At 43.2% G+C, this 23,188-nt stretch overlaps 4 non-coding genes across 4 annotated transcripts; 2 read left to right on the forward strand and 2 right to left on the reverse strand.

Moving 5' to 3' along the window:
- The first annotated feature begins 4,851 nt into the window (after positions 1 to 4,851).
- Positions 4,852 to 4,965, forward strand: LOC140280681 (U5 spliceosomal RNA). Its single transcript, XR_011909615.1, has one exon. It is a non-coding gene; the product is annotated as a U5 spliceosomal RNA (small nuclear RNA).
- Positions 4,966 to 5,273: 308 nt separating this feature from the next.
- LOC140280535 (U2 spliceosomal RNA) lies at positions 5,274 to 5,458 on the forward strand. The gene has a single exon (XR_011909493.1). It is a non-coding gene; the product is annotated as a U2 spliceosomal RNA (small nuclear RNA).
- Positions 5,459 to 10,015: 4,557 nt separating this feature from the next.
- Positions 10,016 to 10,199, reverse strand: LOC140280473 (U2 spliceosomal RNA). Its single transcript, XR_011909437.1, has one exon. It is a non-coding gene; the product is annotated as a U2 spliceosomal RNA (small nuclear RNA).
- A 308-nt stretch (positions 10,200 to 10,507) lies between these two features.
- LOC140280682 (U5 spliceosomal RNA) lies at positions 10,508 to 10,621 on the reverse strand. The gene has a single exon (XR_011909616.1). It is a non-coding gene; the product is annotated as a U5 spliceosomal RNA (small nuclear RNA).
- Between the last annotated feature and the right edge of the window lie 12,567 nt (positions 10,622 to 23,188).

Genomic DNA, 23,188 nt, shown 5'->3' on the forward strand with positions numbered 1-23,188 from the left:
ATGGTGTATGTTCGGGCATTCGAACCTTTTCTAACCCGCTTTTTACAAACTATGGTCGGACATTAAAACCTTCTTGTAGCCGAACACATCCACTCCTGCTTTTGATGATGTATGGTTGGGCATTCGTACCTTTTCTTACCCATTTTGCAGTAATTATGGGTGGAAATTCACACCTTTTTGCATTTTAACACCTCCTCTCCCGCTTATGATCATGTGCGGTTTGATATTCGAAAATTCTCTTCCATGTTTTCTAGCAATTATTGATGGACATTCAGACCTTCTTGCAGCTGAACACCTCCGCTCCAGCTGTTGATGGTGTATAGTCGGGCTTTCGAGCCTTTTCTTCCCCGATTTTTACAAATTATGGATGGACATTCAGACCTTCTTTCAGCCGAAAACCTCCACTCCCTCTTTTGATCATACATTGTCGGGCATTCGCACCTTTTCTTACCCGCTTTTTACAATTCATGGTCGGACTTTCACACCTTTTAGTAGCGGAACAACTCTGCTCCCGCTATTGATTGTGTACAATAGGGTATTTTAACCTTTTCTTACCTGCTTTTTGCCAACTATGGTCGGACATTCACACCTTCTTACAGCGGAACACCTCCGCTCCCTCCTTTGATGGTGTATGTTCGGGCATTCAAACCTTTTCTTACCCGCATTTTACGAACTATGGTCGGACATTCAAACCTTCTTTTAGCCGAACACATCCACTCCTGCTTTTGATGATGTATGGTTGAGCATTCGAACCTTTTCTTACCCATTTTTTACAAACTATGGTCGGACATTCACACCTTCTTGCAGCTGAACACCTCCTCTCCCGCTTATGATGATGTGTGGTTTGATATTCGAAAATTTTCTTTCATGTTTTCTAGCAATTATTGATGGACATTCAGACCTTCTTGCAGCTGAACACCTCCGCTCCCGCTTTTGATGATGTATAGTCGGGCTTTCGAGCCTTTTCTTCCCCGGTTTTTACAAAATTATTGTTGGACATTCAGACCTTCTTGCAGCCGAAAACCTCCGCTCCCTCTTTTGATCATACATTGTCGGGCATTCGCACCTTCTCTTACCCGCTTTTTACAAACCAGGGTCGGACTTTCACACCTTTTAGTAGCCGAACAACTCCGCTCCCGCTATTGATTGTGTACAGTCGGGTATTTTCACCTTTTCTTACCCGCTTTTTACCAACTATGGTCAGACATTCACACCTTCTTACAGTGGAACACCTCCGCTCCCTCTTTTGATGGTGTATGTTCGGGCATTCGAACCTTTTCTAACCCGCTTTTTACAAACTATGGTCGGACATTAAAACCTTCTTGTAGCCGAACACATCCACTCCTGCTTTTGATGATGTATGGTTGGGCATTCGTACCTTTTCTTACCCATTTTGCAGTAATTATGGGTGGAAATTCACACCTTTTTGCATTTTAACACCTCCTCTCCCGCTTATGATCATGTGCGGTTTGATATTCGAAAATTCTCTTCCATGTTTTCTAGCAATTATTGATGGACATTCAGACCTTCTTGCAGCTGAACACCTCCGCTCCAGCTGTTGATGGTGTATAGTCGGGCTTTCGAGCCTTTTCTTCCCCGATTTTTACAAATTATGGATGGACATTCAGACCTTCTTTCAGCCGAAAACCTCCACTCCCTCTTTTGATCATACATTGTCGGGCATTCGCACCTTTTCTTACCCGCTTTTTACAATTCATGGTCGGACTTTCACACCTTTTAGTAGCGGAACAACTCTGCTCCCGCTATTGATTGTGTACAATAGGGTATTTTAACCTTTTCTTACCTGCTTTTTGCCAATTATGGTTGGACATTCACACCTTCTTACAGCGGAACACCTCCGCTCCCTCCTTTGATGGTGTATGTTCGGGCATTCGAACCTTTTCCTACCCGCTTTTTACAAACTATGGTCAGACATTCAAACCTTCTTGTAGCCGAACACATCCACTCCTGCTTTTGATGATGGGTATTCAAACCTACTTGTTGCCCGCTTTTCATTAATTATGGGTGGACATACACACCTTGTCGCAGCCAAACACCTCCGCTCCCTGTGAGGATCATGTATGGTTGGGCATTCGTACCTTTTCTTACCCATTTTGCAGTAATTATGGGTGGACATTCACACCTTCTTGCATTTGAACACCTCCTCTCCCGCTTATGATCATGTGCGGTTTGATATTCGAAAATTCTCTTCCATGTTTTCTAGCAATTATTGATGGACATTCAGACCTTCTTGCAGCTGAACACCTCCGCTCCAGCTGTTGATGGTGTATAGTCGGGCTTTCGAGCCTTTTCTTCCCAGATTTTTACAAAATATGGATGGACATTCAGACGTTGTTTCAGCCGAAAACCTCCGCTCCCTCTTTTGATCATACATTGTCGGGCATTCGCACCTTTTCTTACCCGCTTTTTACAAACCATGGTCGGACTTTCACACCTTTTAGTAGTGGAACAACTCTGCTCCCGCTATTGATTGTGTACAATCGGGTATTTTAACCTTTTCTTACCTGCTTTTTGCCAACTATGGTCGGACATTCACACCTTCTTACAGCGGAACACCTCCGCTCCCTCCTTTGATGGTGTATGTTCGGGCATTCGAACCTTTTCTTACCCGCTTTTTACAAACTATGGTCAGACATTCACACCTTCTTGCAGCCGAACACCTCCGCTCCCGCTTTTGATGGTGTATAGTCGGGCTTTCGAGCCTTTTCTTCCCCGGTTTTTACAAATTATGGTTGGACATTCAGACCTTGCAGCCGAAAACCTCCGCTCCCTCTTTTGATCATACATTGTCAGGCATTCGCACCTACTTGCAGCCGAATACTTCCGCTCCACCTTTTAGTGATGTATGGTTGGCATTTGCACCTTTTCTTACCCTTTCTTACCCTACTGATTGCTTAAGATTAAGTTGTTTTTTCTCAAACTACAACATTTTTTTAATTGTTGAAACTTGATTTGAAGTGGATAAATAAGGAGGACAAACAGTTTTAAGTCAGGCTGATAGAAGGAATTAATTTTATAGCAAAATCTGTATTTCGTCATATGTCGAGAGATGCTTATTGCTGAAGAAGTTCTTTCTCATTCTACAAAGTACAACGTTGTTTATCGTTGAAACTTGATTAGACATGAATAAATATGAAGGACAAAGCAGTCTTAACTTGGTTAGAGTTAAGGAATTCGTTTTATAGGAGAATCCGAATTCGTGCATAACTCGTAAAATAGAGCTTATTTTTGGATTCCTGAAGAATGAGTCTGGTTCTTTCTCATAATACAAAGTTTGTTGTTTATTGTTGAAACTTCATCAGAAGTGAAGAAATAAATGAATGCCTATCAACAAATGTGGGATCTAAACTCTAGTGCTTCCTCTAAAATAATTTCCTTTCTCAATTCAGAAATGTGTGTGTGTAAGTCACAACACCCGTGACACCAAAACGGCTTTCTTTTCTCTCTTTTCTCTACACTCTGCACTGTGAGCACACACACCAAATCAGAAAGGCTTTTTTCTCTCTTTTCTACATTATGGACTGTGGGGACACAAAACCGCTCTCTCTTTTTTTTTTTGATTGTGTGCCAGGGCGTTGTCTCACGTATTAGATTATGCTTACGATACGAATGGGTTTATCAGTCACATCAGAATCCATACATACTGATACTCCCGTAATAAAATGGTCGGATCTTATCAAACACACTTTGTTTCTTGTGACAATCAAGTCAGCGAAACAGCGTATACACGTCAAGACACTGAATCAAGTTTGCCACAAGAACTCATAAGTTTGGCAGTATTGCTCTGCCGTCAGCAATCATACACCCATTTTATTTTCGTGAGACATGTGCAGGCACCTGTTCATCTACTGTTCTATCACTATGAATTAGTTTATCTATTATCAATAAGGATACTTCTACAACTACTATCAAAGTATGTCCAGACTTCTTATGTTGTCAGTTGCTATATATGAATAAGTGGGTAGCTACTGACAAGCATTAAGCATGTCACACAGCCCAAACATATAACATTTCAGGACACACCACACAGTTAACAACCACAGTGAAGTGTCAAAGCCCAAACATGTAACATTCAACAGGACACTTACACAACACATTCAAATCAAACAGTCAGACAACATACAAGAACATATACCCCAGCCGGCATTGCTCCCTGCCTATTTTCCTACAGCTCACTATGTGTGCGCACACCTTTATTCACAAACTCTTCAACTTATACTCTTTTACCAAAGCTGCTACAGCTCGATTGGCCGAATACCCTTAGATCCTATTTCGGTGAATTTGACATCTGCCTTACATGTAACAGATTAGCGGTTTAGCAGTTTTAATTTAGTTTGAGTGAAGGAATTCATTTTATAGCAAAATCCGAAATCGTGAAGAACTCATGAAAGTAAGCTTATTCTCGGATTCCTGAAACTTTAGATTTGCTCTTTCTTTTACTGCAAAGTACAACGTTGTTTTTTTTTGTTTAAATCTTTCTGGACATGGTAAATATGAAGGACAAAGCAGTTTTAACATAGTTTGAGTGAAGGAATTCATTTTATAGATAAAATCCCAAGAGTCTGCTGAGAAAAGAGAGTGAATGCGAAGTAGACTTTAACACGGCTCTGGGAGCGAGCCGAGTGTGGGCTAACCGGGAGAATTGCTTGAAAGAAATGCGACACCCGAATGAGCGGTCAGAACAAAGCCTCAATACGGTGTTCCCGTGGTGTTTTTGTTGCTGCCTTGTCGATTGCACAGGGGCAAGCGTTTCAACCAAGCAACGCTCACCATCGGGAAGGTGGCTATGGCAACTAGCCTGATGCCCTGCTCCCGCAGTGACGGATAATCGTACTCTGGTTTCTCTTCATAACATACAAGTCTTTCGCCTTTTACTAAAGACTTTCGTGGAGAGCAGCACTAATGAGTTGTTTCTATTTTTGGCAGGCTTTACCTTTGCGGGTGAAGCCCTTTCTGTCTGTGCAAAAGAAATCTTGTTACTGTGCAGAGTGACTTCTCTGAGTAGAGTCGCCTTACTTGTTGCGATTGTGCCGATGTTCGAAGCTGGAGTGCAAAGTTGTTGCTTGAATGGTGCTTGCTGGAGCATGCGGGAGTGCAAAGTTATACCATTTAAAAGGGCTGAAGAGTGCTCAGTGCAGCGGGTGGGCGGAGGTGCAACGTGACACTCTGGCCACCTATGGCCATAAAAAGAACACTGCTACAAGTGCGCATTGTGCCAGCAAGGGCCCTCGGACCTGAAACAGTGGACAGTTATCGCTTCTCGGCCTTTTGGCTAAGATCAAGTGTAGTATCTGTTCTTATCAGTTTAATATGTCCTCTATACGAGGACTACATATTAAATGGATTTTTAAGAATAAGAGTTGAAAAAGAAGCTTTGCTCCGTTCACTCCAAGCATCGACCCAGTACTGCAGTGCCGCTGGGAACGGTGCGCTCTTCTCTGCTCTTGTGAAAAAGCAAACAGCGGTGCAGGATGGAAGTTTCAGGGAGCCCAAGATGAAACTTTCTTTTAATCTGCTGAGAAAAGAGAGTGAATGCGAAGTAGACTTTAACACAGCTCTGGGAGCGAGCCGAGTGTGGGCTAACCGGGAGAATTGCTTGAAAGAAACGCGACACCGAATGAGTGGTCAGAACAAAGCCTCAATACGGTGTTCCCGTGGTGTTTGTGGCTGCCTTGTCTTTTGCACAGAGTAAAAGACAAGGCAGCCATCGAATAGGGCCCGATTGTTCCTACTTGGTCAGCCGAGGAGCAAGGGGGGGGAGCAAGCGTCTCAACCAAGCAAATCTCACCAAGTAGGAACAATCGGGCCCTATTCGATGGCTGCAACACCTGAAAGAGATATTGATGCGAGACCCGATCAAAAGCTTTTTCAAAGTCTAAATTTAAGATGACAAGCCGGGTGTTTCTGTCTCTAGCGTAATCAATGATGTCTCGAATCAGTACGAGGCTGTCGGTGAGTTGTCTCTCTGAGATGGCACAAGCCTGGTCTGGGTGAATTACCTCCTCTAAAACAGAGGACATCCGTGTCGTTAAAACCTTGCTAAAAAGTTTACAGTCAAAGTTTAAAAGTGTGATGGGCCTCCAATTCTTTAGGTCAGTCTTATCATTTTTATCAGAAGTGAAGAAATAAATGAATGCCTATCAACAAATGTGGGATCTAAACTCTAGTGCTTCCTCTAAAATAATTTCCTTTCTCAATTTAGAAATGTGTTAGAAAAGGTAAAAATGCCGGTCCATACATAATCAAAATCGGGAGAGGTGGTGTTCAGCTGCAAGAAGGTCTAAATGTCCATCAATAATTGCTAGAAAACATGAAAGAAACTTTTCGAAAATCAAACCGCACATGATCATAAGTGGGATAGGAGGTGTTCAGCTGCAAGGTGTGAATGTCCACCCATAATTCCTGAAAAATGGGCAAAAAAAAGGTGTGAATGCCCAACCATACATTATCAAAAGCAGGAGTGGAAGTGTTCGGCTACAAGAAGGTGTGAACGTCCAACCAAAATATGTAAAAAGCAGTTAAGAAAAGGTTCGAATATCCAACCAAACATAATCAAAAGCGGGAGCAGAGCTTTTCGACTGCAAGTAGGTGTGAATGTCAGATCATAATTTGCAAAAAGCTGATGAGAAAGGGTGAGAATGCCCGACTATACATCATCAAATGCGGGAGCGGAGTTGTTCGGCTGTGAGTAGGTGTGAATCTCCGACCATAATTGCTGAAAAATGTGTTAGAAAAGGTAAAAATGCCGGTCCATACATCATCAAAAGCGAGAAGGGTTGTGTTCGGCTGCAAGTAGGTGTGAATGTCCAGCCATAATTACTCACAAACGGGTAAGAAAAGGTAGTATTGCCAGACCATATATGATCAAAACAGGGAGCGGAACTAAAGTTCAAATATATTAACAAAAGCGGGAGGAGAGGTCTTCGGATGAGAGTGGTTGAAAATTTCCGACCATAATGTATAAAATGCGGTGAAAAAAAGGTGTGATAGAACACTAAAAGGTGGAGCGGAAGTGTTCGGCTGCAAGAAGGTGTGAATGTCCGACTATATTTGGTGAAAAGCAGGTGAAGCAAGGTCTGAATGCCAAACCTTACATCATCAAATGCGAGATCAGAGGTGTTTGGCTGCAAGAAGGCCATAGTTTGCCAAAATCGGGTAAGGTGCGAATGTCCGACTAATTATCAAAAAAATTTGGATTAGAGGTCTTCGGATGCAAGTGGGTGTGAATATCCAACCATACAAGTATGGTGGAGAGGAAGCTGTGAATAGCCGACCATAGTTTGGAAAAAGCGGGTAAGAAAAGGTTTGAATACCCGAACATACACCATCAAAAGAGGGAGCGGAGGTGTTCCGCTGTACGAAGGTGTGAATGTCCGACCATAGTTGGTAAAAGGCGGGTAAGAAAAGGTTAAAATACCCGACTGTACACAATCAATAGCGGGAGCGGATGTGTTCGGCTACAAGAAGGTGTGAAAGTCCGACCATGGTTTGTAAAAAGCGGGTAAGAAAAGGTGCGAATGTCCGTTAATGTATGATCAAAAGAGAGAGCGGAGGTTTTCGGATACAAGAAGGTTTGAATGTCCCACCATAGTTTGTAAAAAGCGGGTAAGAAAAGGTTCGAATGCCCGACTATACACCATCAAAAGCGGGAGCGGAGGTGTTCCGCTGTAAGACGGTGTGAATGTCCGACCATAGTTGGTAAAAAGCGGGTAAGAAAAGGTTAAAATACCCGACTGTACACAATCAATAGCAGGAGTGGAGTTGTTCGGCTACAAGAAGGTGTGAAAGTCCGACCATGGTTTGTAAAAACCGGGAAGAAAAGGCTCGAAAGCCCGACTATACACCATCAAAAAGAAGGTTTGAATGTCCATCAATAATTGCTTTAAAACAAGAAAGTAAATTTTCGAATATCAAACCATACATGATCATAAGCGGAAGAGGAGGTGTTCCGCTGTAAGACGGTGTGAATGTCCGACCATAGTTGGTAAAAAGCGGGTAAGAAAAGGTTAAAATACCCGACTGTACACAATCAATAGCGGGAGCGGAGTTGTTCGGCTACTAAAAGGTGTGAAAGTCCGACCCTGGTTTGTAAAAAGCGGGTAAGAAAAGGTTCGAATGCCCGAACATACACCATCAAAAGAGGGAGCGGAGGTGTTCCGCTGTAAGACGGTGTGAATGTCCGATCATAGTTGGTAAAAAGCGGGTAAGAAAAGGTTAAAATACCCGACTGTACACAATCAAAAGAGGGAGCGGAGTTGTTCAGCTAAGAGAAGGTGTGAAAGTCCGACCATGGTTTGTAAAAAGCGGGTAAGAAAAGGTTCGTATGCCCGAATATACACTATCAAAACCGGAAGTGTAGGTGTTCGGCTGCAAGAAGGTGTGAACGTCCGACCAAAGTTTGTAAAAAAGCAGTTAAGAAAAGGTTCCCCCACAGAGCACAGAACCCAGGAAGCCCACCACAGGGGCAACCACGCATCCACCCAGAAGACTGCAGAGGAAGCCCCCGGAAAGAGCCCCCATAAGCATAGGGCAGAGGCCCTCCGGGAGCCAGGGGCAACAGCCCACCGACGTCGCCAGGCCCCAGCCGCCCAGACATGGGCCGTGCACTGGATCCGGGCCCCAGGAGCCCGAGCGCCCCCAAACCCCCCGGCAGAGGCCCCACCCAATACCCAGGAGGGCCAAGCGCCCCAGACAGCCACACAGTGGGTCAGTGCCTGCCCCAGCACCCCTGGCCAAGTGCCCTGGGAGTCAAGACGTGCCCACAGGTGGGTGAAGTCGCGAGCAGCGGAGAGAGGCCACGCCGCCCCCCCCATCGGGAGAAGCACAGGCAGGCCAGGCGACAGCAAGTCCAAGATCCAGGCCCAATCATTACCACACACACTTTCATGTCCCATACATCTACACGTCCTCCCTCCCTCGACTCCGCTGGGGTGTAGTGCAGCGGGCACACCAGGGGGCCAGCAGCCCCCCAGCCACCACAGACCCCAAACCAGCAGAACAATTAATTAATCCTCCTGGCCCCTCCCGCCCCGAGCAGCAACCAGGAAGCAGGGGTGTGCGAAGAAGACCCCTCCCCTCACCCTTCTGGCTCTTCAATATTTTCTAATAGTGAGCAATTAAAATTGAGGGGCAGCCAAATTTGTAGAACTGGGAGCGTGGCCCTCTGGGCAGCCTACATACCCAAAGAATCCCGCCCACCAGATGCCACTCAGTGTAACCACCCCCCAAGACCTAATGTGTGTGTGTGAGTGTGTTTGATAAGTAGTAATGTCTAAGGTGTAATTAAAACAGGGGTGGGAACTGCAGAGGGCAACTACTGCAGAGTCCACTACACCCCACCGAACACACACGCCCCCAAAACCCTTCATGTGTGAGTGTGTGCTGTGTACAGGAGCCAGAAGGGAGAGGGGTATGGGGATATACACTGGGGGCAGCCAGGGACTGGCTGCAATAGGCATCCCCGCTACCAGGGAGCCAACACAGGACAGGAGGGCCTGATGTCCACCAGGCCAGGGGCCTGCAGCGACCATATTCTGGGAGCTACTGTACCCCCAGAAGGTACCCATCCCGCCCCACCCCACTCAACCCAACCCCACTCCGGAGGACCTCTACAAAAAACAAACAAACAACAACAAAAAACAAACAAACAAACCACCCGGTCACACCAGTCGCAGCAGCCCGGGCCTGAGACCCACCATCACCCAGGCCCCCCCAGGCCCCCCCTCAACAGGTGCGCTCTTGTGAAAAAAAAAACAGCGGCAGCAACAAAAACACAACGGGAACACCGTATTGAGGCTTTGTTCTGACCGCTCATTTGGTATGGCGTTTCTTTCAAGCAATTCTCCCGGTTAGCCCGCACTCGGCTCGCTCCCAGAGCTGTGTTAAAGTCTACTTCGCATTCACTCTCTTTTCTCAGCAGATTAAAAGAAAGTTTCATCTTGGGCTCCCTGAAACTTGCATCCTGCACCGCTGTTTGCTTTTTCACAAGAGCAGAGAAGAGCGCACCGTTCCCAGCGGCACTGCAGTACTGGGTCAATGCTTGGAGTGAACGGAGCAAGCTTCTTTTTCAACTCCTATTCTTAAAAATCCATTTAATATGTAGTCCTCGTATAGAGGACATATTAAACTGATAAGAACAGATACTACACTTGATCTTAGCCAAAAGGCCGAGAAGCGATAACTGTCCACTGTTTCAGGTCCGAGGGCCCTTGCTGGCACAATGCGCACTTGTAGCAGTGTTCTTTTTATGGCCATAGGTGGCCAGAGTGTCACGTTGCACCTCCGCCCACCCGCTGCACTGAGCACTCTTCAGCCCTTTTAAATGGTATAACTTTGCACTCCCGCATGCTCCAGCAAGCACCATTCAAGCAACAACTTTGCACTCCAGCTTCGAACATCGGCACAATCGCAACAAGTAAGGCGACTCTACTCAGAGAAGTCACTCTGCACAGTAACAAGATTTCTTTTGCACAGACAGAAAGGGCTTCACCCGCAAAGGTAAAGCCTGCCAAAAATAGAAACAACTCATTAGTGCTGCTCTCCACGAAAGTCTTTAGTAAAAGGCGAAAGACTTGTATGTTATGAAGAGAAACCAGAGTACGATTATCCGTCACTGCGGGAGCAGGGCATCAGGCTAGTTGCCATAGCCACCTTCCCCATGGTGAGCGTTGCTTGGTTGAAACGCTTGACCCTGTGCAATCGACAAGGCAGCAACAAAAACACCACGGGAACACCGTATTGAGGCTTTGTTCTGACCTCTCATTCGGTGTCGCGTTTCTTTCAAGCAATTCTCCCGGTTAGCCCACACTCGGCTCGCTCCCAGAGCCGTGTTAAAGTCTACTTCGCATTCACTCTCTTTTCTCAGCAGACTCTTGGGATTTTATCTATAAAATGAATTCCTTCACTCAAACTATGTTAAAACTGCTTTGTCCTTCATATTTACCATGTCTAGAAAGATTTAAACAAAAAAAAAACAATGTTGTACTTTGCAGAAAAAGAAAGAGCAAATCTAAAGTTTCAGGAATCCGAGAATAAGCTTACTTTCATGAGTTCTTCACGATTTCGGATTTTGCTATAAAATGAATTCCTTCACTCAAACTAAATTAAAACTGCTAAACCGCTAATCTGTTACATGTAAGGCAGATGTCAAATTCACCGAAATAGGATCTAAGGGTATTCGGCCAATCGAGCTGTAGCAGCTTTGGTAAAAGAGTATAAGTTGAAGAGTTTGTGAATAAAGGTGTGCGCACACATAGTGAGCTGTAGGAAAATAGGCAGGGAGCAATGCCGGCTGGGGTATATGTTCTTGTATGTTGTCTGACTGTTTGATTTGAATGTGTTGTGTAAGTGTCCTGTTGAATGTTACATGTTTGGGCTTTGACACTTCACTGTGGTTGTTAACTGTGTGGTGTGTCCTGAAATGTTATATGTTTGGGCTGTGTGACATGCTTAATGCTTGTCAGTAGCTACCCACTTATTCATATATAGCAACTGACAACATAAGAAGTCTGGACATACTTTGATAGTAGTTGTAGAAGTATCCTTATTGATAATAGATAAACTAATTCATAGTGATAGAACAGTAGATGAACAGGTGCCTGCACATGTCTCACGAAAATAAAATGGGTGTATGATTGCTGACGGCAGAGCAATACTGCCAAACTTATGAGTTCTTGTGGCAAACTTGATTCAGTGTCTTGACGTGTATACGCTGTTTCGCTGACTTGATTGTCACAAGAAACAAAGTGTGTTTGATAAGATCCGACCATTTTATTACGGGAGGATCAGTATGTATGGATTCTGATGTGACTGATAAACCCATTCGTATCGTAAGCATAATCTAATACGTGAGACAACGCCCTGGCACACAATCAAAAAAAAAAGAGAGAGCGGTTTTGTGTCCCCACAGTCCATAATGTAGAAAAGAGAGAAAAAAGCCTTTCTGATTTGGTGTGTGTGCTCACAGTGCAGAGTGTAGAGAAAAGAGAGAAAAGAAAGCCGTTTTGGTGTCACGGGTGTTGTGACTTACACACACACATTTCTGAATTGAGAAAGGAAATTATTTTAGAGGAAGCACTAGAGTTTAGATCCCACATTTGTTGATAGGCATTCATTTATTTCTTCACTTCTGATGAAGTTTCAACAATAAACAACAAACTTTGTAGAATGAGAAAGAACTTCTTCAGCAATAAGCATCTCTCGACATATGACGAAATACAGATTTTGCTATAAAATTAATTCCTTCTATCAGCCTGACTTAAAACTGTTTGTCCTCCTTATTTATCCACTTCAAATCAAGTTTCAACAATTAAAAAAATGTTGTAGTTTGAGAAAAAACAACTTCATCTTAAGCAATCAGTAGGGTAAGAAAGGGTAAGAAAAGGTGCAAATGCCAACCATACATCACTAAAAGGTGGAGCGGAAGTATTCGGCTGCAAGTAGGTGCGAATGCCTGACAATGTATGATCAAAAGAGGGAGCGGAGGTTTTCGGCTGCAAGGTCTGAATGTCCAACCATAATTTGTAAAAACCGGGGAAGAAAAGGCTCGAAAGCCCGACTATACACCATCAAAAGCGGGAGCGGAGGTGTTCGGCTGCAAGTAGGTGTGAATGTTCGACCATAATTTGTAAAAAGCGGGTAAGAAAAGGTTCGAATGCCCGACTATATATTAACCAAAGCAGGAGGAGAGGTCTTCGGATACGAGTGGGTGAGAATTTACAACCATAATCTATAAAATGTGGTGAAAAAAAAGGTGTGAATACCCCATAGAACACTAAAAGGTAGAGCGGAAGTGTTCGGCTGCAAGAAGGTGTGAATGTCTGACCATAGTTTGTAAAAAGCGGGTAAGAAAAGATTCGAATGCCCGAACATACACCATCAAAGGAGGGAGCGGAGGTGTTCCGCTGTAAGAAGGTGTGAATGTCCGACCATAGTTGGCAAAAAGCAGGTAAGAAAAGGTTAAAATACCCGATTGTACACAATCAATAGCGGGAGCAGAGTTGTTCCGCTACTAAAAGGTGTGAAAGTCCGACCATGGTTTGTAAAAAGCGGGTAAGAAAAGGTGTGAATGCCCGACAATGTATGATCAAAAGAGGGAGAGGAGGTTTTCGGCTGAAACAAGGTCTGAATGTCCATCCATATTTTGTAAAAATCTGGGAAGAAAAGGCTCAAAAGCCCGACTATACACCATCAACAGCTGGAGCGGAGGTGTTCAGCTGCAAGAAGGTCTGAATGTCCATCAATAATTGCTAGAAAACATGGAAGAGAATTTTCGAATATCAAACCGCACATGATCATAAGCGGGAGAGGAGGTGTTCAAATGCAAGAAGGTGTGAAAGTCCACCCATAATTACTGCAAAATGGGTAAGAAAAGGTACGAATGCCCAACCATACATGATCCTAACAGGGAGCGGAGGTGTTTGGCTGCGACAAGGTGTGTATGTACACCCATAATTAATGAAAAGCGGGCAACAAGTAGGTTTGAATACCCATCATCAAAAGCAGGAGTGGATATGTTCGGCTACAAGAAGGTTTGAATGTCTGACCATAGTTTGTAAAAAGCGGGTCAGAAAAGGTTCGAATGCCCGAACATACACCATCAAAGGAGGGAGCGGAGGTGTTCCGCTGTAAGAAGGTGTGAATGTCCAACCATAATTGGCAAAAAGCAGGTAAGAAAAGGTTAAAATACCCTATTGAACACAATCAATAGCGGGAGCAGAGTTGTTCCGCTACTAAAAGGTGTGAAAGTCCGACCATGAATTCTAAAAAGCGGGTAAGAAAAGGTGCGAATGCCCGACAATGTATGATCAAAAAAGGGAGCGGAGGTTTTCGGCTGAAAGAAGGTCTGAATGTCCATCCATAATTTGTAAAAATCGGGGAAGAAAAGGCTCGAAAGCCCGACTATACACCATCAACAGCTGGAGCGGAGGTGTTCAGCTGCAAGAAGGTCTGAATGTCCATCAATAATTGCTAGAAAACATGGAAGAGAATTTTCGAATATCAAACCGCACATGATCATAAGCGGGAGAGGAGGTGTTAAAATGCAAAAAGGTGTGAATGTCCACCCATAATTACTGCAAAATGGGTAAGAAAAGGTACGAATGCCCAACCATACATCATCAAAAGCAGGAGTGGATGTGTTCGGCTACAAGAAGGTTTTAATGTCCGACCATAGTTTGTAAAAAACGGGTAAGAAAAGGTTCGAATGCCCGAACATACACCATCAAAAGAGGGAGCGGAGGTGTTCCACTGTAAGAAGGTGTGAATGTCTGACCATAGTTGGTAAAAAGCGGGTAAGAAAAGGTGAAAATACCCGACTGTACACAATCAATAGCGGTAGCGGAGTTGTTCGGCTACTAAAAGGTGTGAAAGTCCGACCCTGGTTTGTAAAAAGCGGGTAAGAGAAGGTGCGAATGCCCGACAATGTATGATCAAAAGAGGGAGCGGAGGTTTTCGGCTGCAAGAAGGTCTGAATGTCCAACAATAATTTTGTAAAAACCGGGGAAGAAAAGGCTCGAAAGCCCGACTATACATCATCAAAAGCGGGAGCGGAGGTGTTCAGCTGCAAGAAGGTCTGAATGTCCATCAATAATTGCTAGAAAAAATGAAAGAAAATTTTCGAATATCAAACCACACATCATCATAAGCGGGAGAGGAGGTGTTCAGCTGCAAGAGGGTGTGAATGTCCGACCATAGTTTGTAAAAAATGGGTAAGAAAAGGTGCGAATGCTCAACCATACATCATCAAAAGCAGGAGTGGATGTGTTCGGCTAAAAGAAGGTTTGAATGTCCGACCATAGTTCGTAAAATGCGGGTAAGAAAAGGTTCGAATGCCCGAACATACACCATCAAAAGAGGGAGCGGAGGTGTTCCGCTGTAAGACGGTGTGAATGTCCAACAATAGTTGGTATAAAGCGGGTAAGAAAAGGTTAAAATACCCGACTGTACACAATCAAAAGCGGAAGCGGAGGTGTTCGGCTGCAAGAAGGTGTGAAAGTCCGACCATGGTTTGTAAAAAGCGGGTAAGAAAAGGTTCGAATGCCCGAATATATACCATCAAAAGCGGAAGCGGAGGTGTTCGGCTGCAAGAAGGTGTGAATGTCCGACCAAAGTTTGTAAAAAGCAGTGAAGAAAAGTTTCGAATATCCAACCAAACATAATCAAAAGCGGGAGCGGAAGTGTTCGGCTGTGAGTAGGTGTGAATGTCAAACCATAATTGCTGAAAAATGTGTTAGAAAAGACTAGAATGCCGGACCATACATCATCAAAAGCGGGAAAAGTGGTGTTCGGCTGCAAGTAGGTGTGAATGTCCAGCCATAATTACTCACAAACCGGTAAGAAAAGGTAGTATTGCCAGACCATACATTATCAAAACAGGGAGCGGAGGTGGTTCAGCTGCAAGGTGTGAATGTCTGACTAAAGTTTATAAAAAGCGGGTAAGACAAGGTGCGAATGCCTGACAATGTATGATCAAATGAGGGAGCGGAGGTTTTCGGCTGCAAGGTCTGAATGTACAACCATAATTTGGAAAAACCGGGGAAGAAAAGGCTCGAAAGCCCGACTATACACCATCAAAAGCGGGAGCGGAGGTGTTCGGCTGCAAGTAGGTGTGAATGTTCGACCATAATTTGTAAAAAGTGGGTAAGACAAGGTGCGAATGCCTGACAATGTATGATCAAAAGCGGGAGCGGAGGTGTTCAGCTGCAAGAAGGTCTACATGTCCATCAATAATTGCTAGAAAACATGAAAGAAACTTTTCGAAAATCAAACCGCACATGATCATAAGTGGGATAGGAGGTGTTCAGCTGCAAGGTGTGAATGTCCACCCATAATTCCTGAAAAATGGGCAAAAAAAAGGTGTGAATGCCCAACCATACATCATCAAAAGCAGGAGTGGAAGTGTTTGGCTACAAGAAGGTGTGAACGTCCAACCAAAATATGTAAAAAGAAGTTAAGAAAAGGTTCGAATATCCAACCAAACATAATCAAAAGCGGGAGCAGAGCTGTTCGACTGCAAGTAGGTGTGAATGTCAGATCATAATTTGCAAAAAGCTGATGAGAAAGGGTGAGAATGCCCGACTATACATCATCAAATGCGGGAGCGGAGTTGTTCGGCTGTGAGTAGGTGTGAATGTCCAGCCATAATTACTCACAAACGGGTAAGAAAAGGTAGTATTGCCAGACCATATATGATCAAAACAGGGAGCGGAGGTGGTTCAGCTGCAAGAAGGTTTGAATGCCCGACTAAAGTTCAAATATATTAACAAAAGCGGGAGGAGAGGTCTTCGGATGAGAGTGGTTGAAAATTTCCAACCATAATGTATAAAATGCGGTGAAAAAAAGGTGTGATAGAACACTAAAAGGTGGAGCGGAAGTGTTCGGCTGCAAGAAGGTGTGAATGTCCGACTATATTTGGTGAAAAGCAGGTGAAGCAAGGTCTGAATGCCCAACCTTACATCATCAAAAGCAAGATCAGAGTTGTTAGGCTGCAAGAAGGCCAAAGTTTGCCAAAAGCGGGTAAGGTGCGAATGTCCGACTAAATATCAACAAAATTTGGGGCGGAGGTTTTCGGATGCAAGTGGTTGTGAATATCCCACCATACAAGTATGGTGGAGAGGATGCTGTGAATAGCCGACCATAGTTTGGAAAAAGCGTGTAAGAAAAGGTTTGAATGCCCGAACATACACCATCAAAAGAGGGAGCGGAGGTGTTCCGCTGTACGAAGGTGTGAATGTCCGACCATACTTGGTAAAAAGCACGTAAGAAAAGGTTAAAATACCCGACTGTACACAATCAATAGCGGGAGCGGATGTGTTCGGCTACAAGAAGGTGTGACAGTCCGACCATGGTTTGTAAAAAGCGGGTAAGAAAAGGTGCGAATGTCCGACAATGTATGATCAAAAGAGAGAGCGGAGGTTTTCGGATACACGAAGGTTTGAATGTCCTACCATAGTTTGTAAAAAGCGGGTAAGAAAAGGTTCGAATGCCCGACTATACACCATAAAAAGCGGGAGCGGAGGTGTTCCGCTGTAAGACGGTGTGAATGTCCGACCATAGTTGGTAAAAAGCGGGTAAGAAAAGGTTAAAATACCCGACTGTACACAATCAATAGCGGGAGCGGAGTTGTTCGGCTACAAGAAGGTGTGAAAGTCCAACCATGGTTTGTAAAAAGCAGTTAAGAAAAGGCTCGAATATCCAACCAAACATAATCAAAAGCGGGAGCAGAGCTGTTCGACTGCAAGTAGGTGTGAATGTCCAGCCACAATTACTCACAAACGGGGGAAGAAAAGGTAGTATTGCCAGACCATACATGATCAAAACAGGGAGCGGAGGTTCAGCTGCAAGGTGTTAATGTCTGACTATAGTTTGTAAAAAGCGGGTAAGACAAGGTGCGAATGCCCAACAATGTATGATCAAAAGAGAGAGCGGAGGTGTTCGGCTGCAAGGTCTGAATGTCCAACCATAATTTGTAAAAACCGGGTAAGAAAAGGCTCGAAAGCCCGACTATACATCATCAAAAGCGGGAGCGGAGGTGTTCAGCTGCAAGAAGGTGTGAATGTTCGACTAAAGTTTGTAAAAAGCTGGTAAGACAAGGAGCGATGTCCCGACATTGTATGATCAAAAGCGGGAGCGGAGGTGTCCGGCTGTGAGTAGGTGTGAATGTCCGACCATAATTGCTGAAAAATGTGTTAGAAAAGGTAAGAATACTGGACCATACATCATCAAAAGCGGGAGAGGTGGTGTTCGGCTGCAAGAAGGTGTGAAAGTCCGACAATGGTTTGTAAAAAGCGGGTAAAAAAAGGTTCAAATGCCCGATCATATTTATTGCTATAAAATGAATTGCTTTGCTCAAACCAAGTTAAAACTGCTTTGTCCTTCCATATTCATCAATGTCTAGATCGACTTCAACAAAGAAAAACATTGGACTTTGCAGTAGAAGAAGTTGAAATCCATCTACACATTGATAAATATGAAGGACAAAGCAGTTCCCACTTGCCCATAAGAAAATAAGCTTATTCTCGGATTCCTGATCCTTCAGTGTTGCTCTTTCTTCTACTGCAAAATACAATGTTGTTCTTTGTTGAAGTCGATCTAGACATTGATAAATATGAAGGAAAAAGCAGTTTTAACTTGGTTTGAGTGAATGAATTCATTTTATACATAAAATCCGAAATCGTGCAGAACTCATGAAAATAAGCTTATTCTCGGATTCCTAAAACTTTTGATTGGCTCTTTCTTTTACTGCAAAGTACAACGTTGTTTTTTTTGTTTAAATATATCGAGACATTGATAAATATGAAGGTAAAAGCCGTTTTAACATAGTTTGAGTGAAGGATTTGATTTTATAGATAAAATCCCAAATCATGCAGAACTCCTCAAAAGGGAGGTATGGCTTAATCACAAGTGTGGTTCTTTCTCATTCGGGGTAGTATGAGGAAGTTTATGCTTGAAATATATGTAGAAATGGGTACATATGAAGGACAAAGCAGTGTTAACTTAGTTTGAGTGAAGGAATTCATTTTATACATAAAATCCCAAATCATGCAGAACGTATGAAAAGAAGCTTATTCTCGGATTCCTGATCCTTCAGTTTTGCTCTTTCTTCTACTGCAAAATACAATGTTGTTCTTTGTTGAAGTCGATCTAGACATTGATAAATATGAAGGAAAAAGCAGTTTTAACTTGGTTTGAGTGAATGAATTCATTTTATACATAAAATCCGAAATCGTGCAGAACTCATGAAAATAAGCTTATTGTCGGATTCCTAAAACTTTTGATTTGCTCTTTCTTTTATTGCAAAGTACAACGTTGTTTTTTTTTGTTTAAATCTATCGAGACATTGATATATATGAAGGTAAAAGCCGTTTTAACATAGTTTGAGTGAAGGAATTGATTTTATAGATAAAATCCCAAATCATGCAGAACTCCTCAAAAGGGGCGTATGGCTTAATCACAAGTGTGGTTCTTTCTCATTCGGGGTAGTATGAGGAAGTTTATGCTTGAAATATATGTAGAAATGGGTACATATGAAGGACAAAGCAGTGTTAACTTAGTTTGAGTGAAGGAATTCATTTTATACATAAAATCCCAAATCATGCAGAACGTATGAAAAGAAGCTTATTCTCGGATTCCTGATCCTTCAGTTTTGCTCTTTCTTCTACTGCAAAATACAATGTTGTTCTTTGTTGAAGTCGATCTAGACATTGATAAATATGAAGGAAAAAGCAGTTTTAACTTGGTTTGAGTGAATGAATTCATTTTATACATAAAATCCGAAATCGTGCAGAACTCATGAAAATAAGCTTATTGTCGGATTCCTAAAACTTTTGATTTGCTCTTTCTTTTATTGCAAAGTACAACGTTGTTTTTTTGTTTAAATCTATCGAGACATTGATATATATGAAGGTAAAAGCCGTTTTAACATAGTTTGAGTGAAGGAATTAATTTTATAGATAAAATCCCAAATCATGCAGAACTCCTCAAAAGGGAGGTATGGCTTAATCACAAGTGTGGCTCTTTCTCATTCAGGGTAATATGAGGAAGTTTATGCTTGAAATATATGTAGAAATGGGTACATATGAAGGACAAAGCAGTGTTAACTTAGTTTGCGTGAAGAAATTCATTTTATACATAAAATCCGAAATCGTGCAGAACTCATGAAAATAAGCTTATTCTCGGATTCCTAAAACTTTTGATTTGCACTTTCTTTTACTGCAAAGTACAACGTTGTTTTTTGTTGAAATCTATCTAGACATTGATTACATTCACACCTACTTGCAGTCGAACACCTTCTCATCCACTTATGATCATGTGCGGTTGGGCTTTCGCACCTTTTCTTACCCATTTTTCAGTAATTATGGGTGGACATTCAGACCTTCTTGCAGCCGAAAACCTCCGCTCCTCTTTTGATCATACATTGTCGGGCATTCACACCTTGTCTTACCCGCTTTTTACAAACTTTAGTTGGACATTCAAACCTTCTTGCAGCTGAACCACCTCCGCTCCCTGTTTTGATCATATATGGTCTGGCAATAGTACCTATTCTTACCCGTTTGTGAGTAATTATGGCTGGACATTCACACCTTCTTGCAGCCGAACACAACCTCTCCCGCTTTTGATGATATATGGTCCGGCCTTCTTACCTTTTCTAACACATTTTTCAGCAATTATGGTTGGACATTCACACCTACTCACAGACGAACACCTCCGCTCCCACATTTGATAGTGTATAGTCGGGCATTCTCACCCTTTCTCATCAGCTTTTTGCAAATTATGATCTGATATTCACACCTACTTGAAGTCGAACAGCTCTGCTCCCGCTTTTGATTATGTTTGGTTGGATATTCGAACATTTTCTTAATGCTTTTTACAAACTTTGGTCGGACGTTCACACCGTCTTGCAGCCGAACACCTCCGCTTCCGCTTTTGATGGTGTATAGTCGGGCATTCGAGCCTTTTCTTACCCACCTATTACTTACTATGGTTGGACATTCAAACCTTCTTGTAGCCGAACACATCCGCTCCTGCTTTTGATGATGTATGATTTGGCATTTGCACCTTTTCTTACCCATTTTTCAGTAATTATTGGTCGGACATTCAGACCTTCTTGCACCTGAACACCTCTGCTCCCGCTTTTGATGGTGTATAGTTGGGCTTTCGAGCCGTTTCTTCCCCGATTTTTACAAATTATGGTTGGACATTCAGACCTTGCAGCCGAAAACCTCCGCTCCCTCTTTTGATCATACATTGTCGGGCATTCGCCCCTTGTCTTACACGGTTTTTACAAACTTTAGTCAGACATTCACACCTTGCAGCTGAACCACCTCCATTCCCTGTTTTGATCATGTGTGGTCTGGAAATACTACCTTTTCTTCCCCCGTTTGTGAGTAATTATGGCTGGACATTCACACCTACTTGCAGCCGAAAAACCACCTCTCCCGCTTTTGATGATGTATTGTCCGGCATTCTAGTCTTTTCTATCACATTTTTCAGCAATTATGATCTGACATTCACACCTACTTGCAGTCGAACAGCTCTGCTCCCGCTTTTGATTATGTTCGGTTGGATATTCAAACCTTTTCTTAACTGCTTTTTACAAACTTTGGTCGGACGTTCACACCTTCTTGCAGCCGAACACCCCCGCTTCCGCTTTTGATGGTATATATTCGGGTATTCGAACCTTCTCTTACCCGCTTTTTACAAACCATGGTTGGACTTTCATACCTTCTTGTAGCTGAACAACTCCACTCCTGCTTTTGATGATTTATGGTTGGACATTTGCATCTTTTCCTACCCATTTTTCAGTAATTATAGGTGGATATTCACATCTTCTTGCAGCTGAACACCTCCTCTCCCGCTAATGATCATGTAAGGTTTGATATTCGAAAATTTTCTTTCATGTTTTAAAGCAATTATTAATGGACATTCACACCTACTTGCAGCCGAACATCACCTCTCCCGCTTTTGATGATGTATGGACCGGCATTCTTACCTTTTCTAACACATTTTTCAGCAATTATGGTTGGAGAATCACACCTACTCACAGCCGAACAACTCCGCTACCGCATTTGATGGTGTATAGTTGGGATTTCTCACCCTTTCTCATCAGCTTTTTGCAAATTATTCTCTGACATTCACACCTACTTGCAGTCGAACAGCTCTGCTCCCGCTTTTGATTATGTTTGGTTAGATATTCGAACATTTTCTTAACTGCTTTTTTACAAACTTTGGTCGGACGTTCACACCTTCTTGCAGCCGAACACCTACACTTCCGGTTTTGATAGTGTATATTAGGGCATACGAACCTTTTCTTACCCGCTTTTTACAAACCATGGTCGGACTTTCACACCTTCTCTTAGCTGAACAACTCCGCTCCCTCTTTTGATTGTGTACAGTCGGGTATTTTAACCTTTTCTTACCTGCTTTTTACCAACTATGATCGGACATTCACACCGTCTTACAGCGGAACACCTCCGCTCCCTCTTTTGATGGTGTATGTTTGGGCATTCGAACCTTTTCTTACCCGCTTTTTACAAACCAGGGTCGGACTTTCACACCTTTTAGTAGCCGAACAACTCCGCTCCCGCTATTGATTGTGTACAGTCGGGTATTTTAACCTTTTCTTACCCGCTTTTTAACAACTATGGTCGGACATTCACACCGTCTTACAGCGGAACACCTCCTCTCCCGCTTATGATCATGTACGGTTTGATATTCGAAAATTTACTTTCTTGTTTTAAAGCAATTATTGATGGACATTCAAACCTTCTTTTTGATGGTGTATAGTCGGGCTTTCGAGCCTTTTCTTCCCGGTTTTTACAAACCATGGTCGGACTTTCACACCTTCTTGTAGCCGAACAACTCCGCTCCTGCTATTGATTGTGTACAGTGGGGTATTTTAACCTTTTCTTACCCGCTTTTTACCAACTATGGTCGGACATTCACACCGTCTTACAGCGGAACACCTCTGCTCCCGCTTTTGATGGTGTATAGTCGGGCATTCGAACCTTTTCTTACCCGCTTTTTACAAACTATGGTGGGACATTCAAACCTTCTTGTATCCGAAAACCTCCGCTCTCTCTTTTGATCATACATTGTCGGACATTCGCACCTTTTCTTACCCGCTTTTTACAAACCATGGTCGGACTTTCACACCTTCTTGTAGCCGAACACATCCGCTCCCGCTATTGATTGTGTACAGTCGGGTATTTTAACCTTTTCTTACCCGCTTTTTACCAACTATGGTCGGACATTCACACCTTCGTACAGCGGAACACCTGCGCTCCCTCTTTTGATGGTGTATGTTCGGGTATTCAAACCTTTTCTTACCCGCTTTTTCCAAACTATGGTCGGCTATTCACAGCTTCCTCTCCACCATACTTGTATGGTTGGATATTCACACCCACTTGCATCCGAAGACCTCTGCCCCAAATTTTTTTGATATTTAGTCGGACATTCGCACCTTACCCGCTTTTGGCAAACTATGGCCTTCTTGCAGCCAAACACCTCTGATCTCGCATTTGATGATGTAAGGTTTGGCATTCAGACCTTGCTTCACCTGCTTTTCACCAAATATAGTCGGACATTCACACCTTCTTGCAGCCGAACACTTCCGCTCCACCTTTTAGTGTTCTATCACACCTTTTTTTCACCGCATTTTATACATTAT

Source organism: Leuresthes tenuis, unplaced genomic scaffold (assembly GCF_036924035.1).
Source record: "Leuresthes tenuis unplaced genomic scaffold, fLeuTen1.0.hap1 SCAF_21, whole genome shotgun sequence".
Classification (NCBI taxonomy): Eukaryota; Metazoa; Chordata; class Actinopteri; order Atheriniformes; family Atherinopsidae; genus Leuresthes; species Leuresthes tenuis.